General features: G+C 44.8%; 1 protein-coding gene across 1 annotated transcript in view; it reads left to right on the top strand.

Annotated features, from left to right (window-relative positions):
* RCAN1 (regulator of calcineurin 1) overlaps nucleotides 1-7,825 on the top strand; it is an 88,410-nt gene that overhangs the window by 54,048 nt on the left and 26,537 nt on the right. The window lies entirely within an intron of this gene.

Here is a 7,825-nt window from a genome sequence, read left to right as displayed (position 1 = left end):
TACTAATACTTACAAGACCTTCTGTGTCCACGACCTCAAGTCTCTTTACATCACATTAACACCCACCTCAGTGGGGCTGGGCAACAGCTCAGGATGGAGGAACCCTCATAGGCACATGGCATGAGTCCCCTGCTGGCCTTCCCACCTAGTAGCATATTGAATCACACTTTATCCTCTGAGCACATGGCCGTATGTCCCAAACTCTGCCAGCCTCATAAAGGTCTGACAGTTCTTTCTCCTTGCACTGGGCTCTTTCTTAGTGTGAAGGATTTCTAGAACTATTGGTCATGTTAGTCTGCTCATGGAACTCACCAGCCCTACTCAGGTCTTCATTCTAAGGTTCTTCTTTTAAAAAAAAAAAAAGATTTTATTGGGGAATTGGGAGAGGGGAACAGCATTGGGGAATTGGGGAAGGGGAACAGACAAGTTGCTGTCCTTTTGTTCTTCAGTCTAGTTGTGGAGGACGTCGCTTCACTAGCCCATGTTGGTGTTATCATTGTGTTCTTCCTGGGTGCGGCAGTCGCTCACCAGCCATTGGACGGCGGCTCATGGCGGCCCACAGCAGCTCACGCCAGCTGCCAGCCACTCACGGTAGCCCACTGCAGCAGGGGCTGCAGCCTGTGCCGTCGCTGGCGACTCACGGCAGCCCAGCTCCAGGTCGAGCCGTTGTTCACCATCTTAGCTGTAGAAGGCGCAGCATCACTGGCCCTCATGTGGGATCCGAACCGGGGCCCTGCTGCTCAGAGCTGGCATCCCAAGCCAACTCTTAACCAATGTGCCACTCGGCTGGCCCCTAAGGTTCTTCTTACACAGCCCACTTGACTTCACCTTCCGATGTACAGGGAGAGGGCTCAGAAAGTTCAGAAACACAAGAGGGGATTTCAATTTCAATGACCAAGGGGGCAATGCTTAGGTTTAAGCAGCCTACGAAGTCCTAAACCTATTTAAAGAAAAAACCAAGAAACAATGTCCACCAGGGAACTATCCCAGCCTAGAAACTTAAGCAGTTGCCATATTTCAGAACCACCAATTGTCAGAACATGGGTTTTGGACTAGCTGAATAACTGTTAAACCAACATGACATAGCGGCTTTCTGCCACCTTCTTTTCCCTTGATTGTCCCAATGGCAATAGGTTAAGTCTTTAGTTGGTTATTTTATTACCATGGAATTTTCAAATAAACCAGCAAATCAGCATCATTATTTTAAGGCCCTAGGAAATATGATTCAGGGCTTGTCGTTATTTTTTTCCAAGGAAGAAATGGTTACAGATATTTTCTGCAAGGATAAATGTCTATGATTTTTCCAGTTAGAAGCCAGCCAGCAGACCTTTCATACACCCAGTCTGAAAAGAAACAGTGTTCAGAATGTAGGAGTAAAAATAGCTACTATGGACATGCACACACATTCTTGACAGTTCCCTTAGTGTAATGGGTGCCTTTGAAAACCTTTCCTCTGTTGTCCTTGCGTCTTTGTTTAGAAGAAAAAGGACCCCATTCCAAATGATTGCCAAGAATGTGGCATTTGAAAAAGCGAGTTTAATCGTGGTCATAGAGTTGCTTGTCTTACTTTATCAACATCAGAGAGTTATGTGGTTTTGCATTCATACATGAACGACAGACTTCCAGCTTGGTACTGGAGGAGGACAGGATCTGCATTCCATCCGCTTTATGGTAAAGCGCCGTGTGCACCACTAAACATGTCTGAAGGCATCTGGGTGTATGTGGAGTGGTGGGCTGGAGCAGTGGTTACATCCCTGTCTAATTGTTTGCTTCCAGAGATTTTCCTTGAAAACATTAAGGCAAACTGTAGACAGGAATCTGTGCTTCTGCAGAGACCTTATATAAGGATGTTTAGAAAGAGTGATAGTTCAAGATGAACTCGTTTTATAGTGTTACATGCTCTTAAGTTGGGGGTTATATTAGTTTCCTAGGGCTGCTGTAACAAAATACTGCAGATTGGGTGGCTGAAGAACAGAATTAATTTTCTCACTGTTGAGGATGCTGGAAGTCCAAGATCAAAGTGTCAGCATGATCGATTTCTTCTAAGGCCCCTCTCCTTGGCTTGTAGGTGGCCATTTTTTTTGCAGTGACCTTATATGGTTTTTCCTCTCTGTGTGTGCATCCCCACTGTCCCTTTGTGTGTCCCTATTTCCTCTTCTTATAAGGACACAGTTCTGTAGGATTAGCGCCCACTCTGACAACCTCATTTAATGTTAATTTCCCCTTTAAAGGCCCTATCTACAAATCCAGTCACATTCTGAGATATACGGTGGGGTTAGGACTTCAACATGTGAATTTTGAGGGGGACAGAATTCAGCCCATAACAAAGTTCCTAGAAACCACCAGAAATTGCAAAACTGTTCCTTAGAGTCAGATTATTTTGCAGTTCTTCCATTTCTTTTCAACAATGGTTCTTTCTGTTAGTGGGGAGATGGCACATCTGTCATTTTATTGTGGAAACATAACGTAATTCTCTAAAGCATGTGTTAAGCTATTGGAGAGGTTTTTACTCTGTGAGAAGACTTCTTGAGAAATACACTTGGATGTTCTACAGAAAACTGAGTGGACCTTTGCCACCTAGGAGCCTTGGCCTGCGTCCCCCTTTCCCACTTGCTGCTCTTTACCATCTGTCAACGTGCTGCCCGCTAGCTGCTACCACAAGCAGGAGCACCTGGGGTTGGGGGCTCAGAATTACACCTGGATTCTGTGTTCCAAAGCTGTTCAGTAGCTCCTGGGGCCAGATGGGTGGCCAGGTCTCCCTGGGGGACCACTGGCTCGTCAAGGAACCGCTGTGGACTCACAGTCAGTGCCTGGCCCATGGTAGACAGTCAGTGAATGGATGAATGAACCGAGAACAACGGTAAAGCATTGCAACAGTAAAGATGGTCAGCCATTGCGGCCCTACCTCCTCCTTGTCCTCCATCATTTTCCGCCACCCTGTGCAGCCCTTTAGGGACTGCTGCTGTAGATGCCACCAGTGGGGTCTGGAAGTCCAAGATCAAGGCGTCAGCAGAGTGAAACCCCATTTCGCTGTGTGTAGATTGGAAGCAAAGCAGGTACTGTGCAGTCCTGTATTAACCTGGACTGGAGGGGCACCAGCACCACCCTGGCTGTGAGAGAGTATTAATTTTCCAAGTTTACCTCTGTAATCTGTCCTTTTGGGGTCTTAGGCACCCACCACAAATACCGGTTTCTGAGCAACCACAGTGAGTCATCTAGTAGATGCATGTTCAAACTCAAAAGCAGATGAGAACACCACCAAAACCACCACCAGTTTAGAGAGTGAACCTTGCAATAAGAAAGAAAACTAACAATTATGTAAAGTCATAGGCTGTCCTAGAAAGTGCCTCCGTAGCACATTTCACCTTTTGAATGCAGGCTGCAACAACCGTGGCTACAGGCTGCCCGGTACCTGTGAGGTACGCTGACAGCATGTCAGTACATGCCTGGATACAAACAGAGCCTGCAGGCACATGGCACCTTAGTCACTGGCCAAAGACACACAGCTTTCTTTGATTATAGAGGGCGGAGACTGTAAGGAGCCTGAGTTACAGAAGGCAGATGAAGCAGGACATCAGACATGGCCATTTGGTCACTTCCCTACATCCAGCACATGAAATCTCATAGTCCCTCTACTGGGCATTGGACCATAAGCCAGTTTGTTAGCAGTGATATTTAGCAAAATCACCAAACCTACACGAAATGCAGACAAAACAAGCATAGAGGGCGAAAGCCTGCATTTCTTTGTAATTGCTTTAAACTCTGTTATAGTCCTTCGCTTCAATTTACAATATAAACTTAGAAGAAATAAAGTTTTATTCAGATGGCACTAAGAGTTTCACATTGTTCTGTCAGTCCATTCTGCGCTAGACAGTAGATTTACTGGTAGATGCAGAATTTCGTAACAGCTTTAAAATGATCATGGGTAATGTTTTTTAGTGAAAACAATATTTCTCATGATGTTAAACAAAATATCAATTTTATCACAGTATAGTTAAAGATTTTTAAAGTGTCATAATGGTATTTAAATTATATCTCATGAAGGCTGTTTAAAAAGCACTGTGTCCATATTTCAAATTTTTCAGTATTGAAGAGAATTTAAGTCCTGGGCATGTACTGACTTAACCTTCTTGATCGTTTTCAAGCTTTTGAAAACTCTACTTTCTCAGTTTAAATCTGAAAACCCAGCCTTCCCAGTTTGAGAGGTCATTAAAGAGCTTTTGCAGAAATCAGAGAAGCATCATTTTATTAAGAGGACTGCTTTGAGTACTGATACATTAATTTCAAAATTCTTAATCAGCCAACACATACCTCACCATGCAAAACAACTTTCATGTGTAGCTTTGAAAGCATCAAGTGCACTGGAATTAAAACGCATTGAATGTCTGCATTCCATGCCTCTCAAAACATTGTCAAGTGTGATTGTTAAGAGCATGGGCTTAGAAACCATGGACTTGGGTTCAAAGTTCTAGCTCCGAAGCTGAGCGATAGTGAGCCTTAGCTCCGGCTGCTGTAACAAAATGCCATAGTCTGGGACAGACATTTATTTCTCAGTTCTGGAGGCTGGGAAGTCTAAGATCCAGGGGCCAGCATGGTCAGGTTCTGGTGAGAGCTGACCTCCTAGTTTGAACATGGCCATGGGCTTGCTGCTGATATATAGCAAGCTTTGTCCTCACAGAGTGGAGAGCAAGGGGGCTCTGGTGTCTCTTCCACTTCTTGTCAAGACACTAATCTCGTTGCGAGGGTCCTACTCTCAGGGCCTTATCTAAACCTGATTACTTCCTGAAGTCCCCACTTCCTAATACCTTCACATCTGGAGTTTGGTTGTTAACATGAATTGGGGGGGACACAATTCAATGCATAGCAGTGGGCAAGGTGCTTTATCTTTTTTTCTCCTGGCCTCTTCCTGATGGCCTTTACTTTTTCTGCTGGGACTATTTTTTTTCCAAATTCTCTGTCTCCTAGGGGTACTTGCCTCTGTGGCAGGGAGCAGATAAAAAGGGGTTATGAGAGGGCGTGGGGTACAGTGAGCAGTAGGCCGAGGCGACAACCTGGCTGTACATGAATGGTCTTCTCTTGGCTCCACTGGAAATGCCCGTCCTCTCAATATGGAGGGGAGTCCCGGGCCTGGGCTCAGGCTCCTAAAATATCCCGGCCCTGGGGGCTGGGGCCATCCCCTGACTTCACTGCTCCTTGGTTCTGGGGGCCGGGGACGTGCTGCAGCTGGGCTTGAACCTTTCTGTGACCCTTTGGGTTCCAAAGAAAATACCACACCCCCAAATCCACTGTCTTGCTGACTTCACAGACCTTCCAAAAGTACGGACCCCAAACACAGAGGTTTGGGGAGTGTTCATCCATGCAGGTATGTCTTCGTTAGTCCAGAAAGTCATTTTCAGTAAGTCATGCACTTATGACAATCATTTTCTCCACTTTTTTGATTTTCCGGATAGGACACAGTTATGGGGCAAGCTACTTATACCTTTCCTGTTTCCCCTTCGAATGGGAAAAACACACTATCTTTCCATATCTCAAGTGGAGTTGAACATTTCTTGTAAAATCTACATGTCAGGGAAAAACCCACTTCTATTCTAAACTGCTTCCTCCTATTCTTCAGTTCCTGGTTACGGTGAAGGTCGTCTGTGACCTCTGACTGCGGCTTTCTGAGTTCCAGAGTTATAGCAACTTATTTGCTTATTAGTATTTGAGGACACTGTGTTTGCCCTCAAACTACAAAGACGGTTTTACTCTTAAGCTGCAAGGATTTTTCTCTCACGCTCACGTTTGTGGTGTCTCTGTTGCATCAGCTTCTAAAATAAATAGTAGTTATACACCTGTTGACAATTTATTAGCAGCATTATTGAGATTTTTTAAATCATTAATGCTCAGTTTTACTAGTAAATGGTTTTGAGTTAAAGCCTATTTACTTTGAAACAAAAAAAAATGGTATCTACATTTTTTAAAAAAAATCTAATATAAGGAAGAAATAGCAAACAAGTACATAGAGTCAATATGTTTATGTCATTTCTTCTTAGAGCCAACATTTTAGCAAGTTCTCAGCCTGCTGGCGAACGTTTGAAGCAGGACATTGTTATTAGGCTGGGTTTCTGTTTTTTTGGGTTTTTTAATGGAAAAAAGTGAATTTTTGCCTGATGTGACTTCTAACCATTTTCTGAGTCACTGAAATGTTAGCTGTTCTCCATTTTATATCTGTAAATCACTTTCTTTTACCATCCTTCAGATGATCAAAGAGCATGTGGTATCTGTGAGGGATTTCATTTTATTCAAGATGGGCTGAAATCTTTCAACATTTCTACATGTGTTTTTCAACCAAGCAGCGGAGATTCAGACAGTATCTCCTTCAGACCCATTTGTAATGACACTTTGCAAAGGCGATTTATGTTAAAAGAGGTCATTCTTTCCTATTGAACAATAAATTACATGAATGTGTTTGGCGTGCTAAGGCTATTCTTAGGATATTAGAACAAGCCTGCTTAATTTTAGATCCCAGAGTTATTCTCCCAGGGGCGTTTGAAACTCCGTGAGAGACACTGGGGTTGCAGCAGTGACTGGTGGGGGGTTGCAGCAGTGACTGGTGGGGAGCTGCTGGCATTTGGGGGGAGGGGCCAGGGAAAGAGGGACCTGCAGGCCGCTAATTAGTCTAGAATACAAAGGACAGGGCTGCACAAGGAAAAATTGCTTCCCCCGAAATGTGATTTGTGTAACTCTTGAGAAACACAGAGAAAATCAGTGGCTCATAGCATGTGAGGAAATAAAGGACCTTTCTGTCTAGCTCAGCTCCCTCATTCTGCAGAAGAGCAAACCGTGCGTCCACACTGATTTTTTTCAAGGTTTTCCTTTCACGCATGCCCCATGTTGCAGTAGTTTTCATCAGAAACCACAAGGAACCAAGATATACTTCCTCGTTTCTGAAAGGGGCTTTCTTAGTCATGGCTCAAGTCAGTTTCCTGTGTGAGACCATATTAATCCATGTGTTCCACTCACACAGTCTTTTGGTTAGAAAACGTCAAGATTGTCCTCTGGCTGGTAGAAGTGTGGGTATCACACTGACCGGCCCAAGCTGCCCATTGTGCAAGAGAGCAAGAAGCAAACTGGAGGTGACATTGAAAGGCGTGAGGATGGGGGGCTGCTCTTGTGACTTTTTTTTGCTTTTGCCCTTTGCTGTGGTTTCTCTGAGGGGACACATCCCACCGAGAAGTAAATGGGGCTACTGGACAAAGGCCCGTCCAGCCTGCCCCAGATTGCAGGCCTGGGGCTCAGGCGAGGCGGTCCCGGCAGCTGTCACACCACTGACAGTGGGCTGGACAATTCTGTTACGCTTTGTCAACATAAAGTCACATGTAAATGGCTCCATCTATCTAACGCCTTCCAGCCTTCAAGTTCACATCCATCCACAGCCTTTAAGGGGCACTCGCTGCTCCCTTGCCTTCGGCACACATCTCTCATACTGCTGTTTGCTGAGACTTAAGGGACAGTTACTCCGACCTGAAGTGGGTGCTTCCAAGAGAGCAGACCCCTGTCCCACTCACCTGGTCCCTCTCCCAGGGACCAGCGTGGCTTCCCACGCAGGGAACACGCTCAGGAAATGCTTGTCAAATGAATGGGGCAGGGAGTACTTATTAGGTGACCAAAGTCTGAAAATCAGGTTTTCTCCCACTCATTTGCACGTTTTAAAAGGTGCCGATTACTTTTTTTTTTTTTTTTTTAAATTCAGCTTTTTAGGTCAGTGTTTTGGAGTTTACAGCGAGTGTGATCATGAGTTCATTTAGTCATTCAGCCAACAGATAGTTGCTGAGCCATCCTCTGG

This window comes from Hipposideros armiger, unplaced genomic scaffold (assembly GCF_001890085.2).
Source record: "Hipposideros armiger isolate ML-2016 unplaced genomic scaffold, ASM189008v1 scaffold_285, whole genome shotgun sequence".
NCBI classification, from domain to species: domain Eukaryota; kingdom Metazoa; phylum Chordata; class Mammalia; order Chiroptera; family Hipposideridae; genus Hipposideros; species Hipposideros armiger.
The sequence above is the reverse complement of the archived record's forward strand: the minus strand, read 5'-3'. Positions and strand labels throughout refer to the sequence as shown.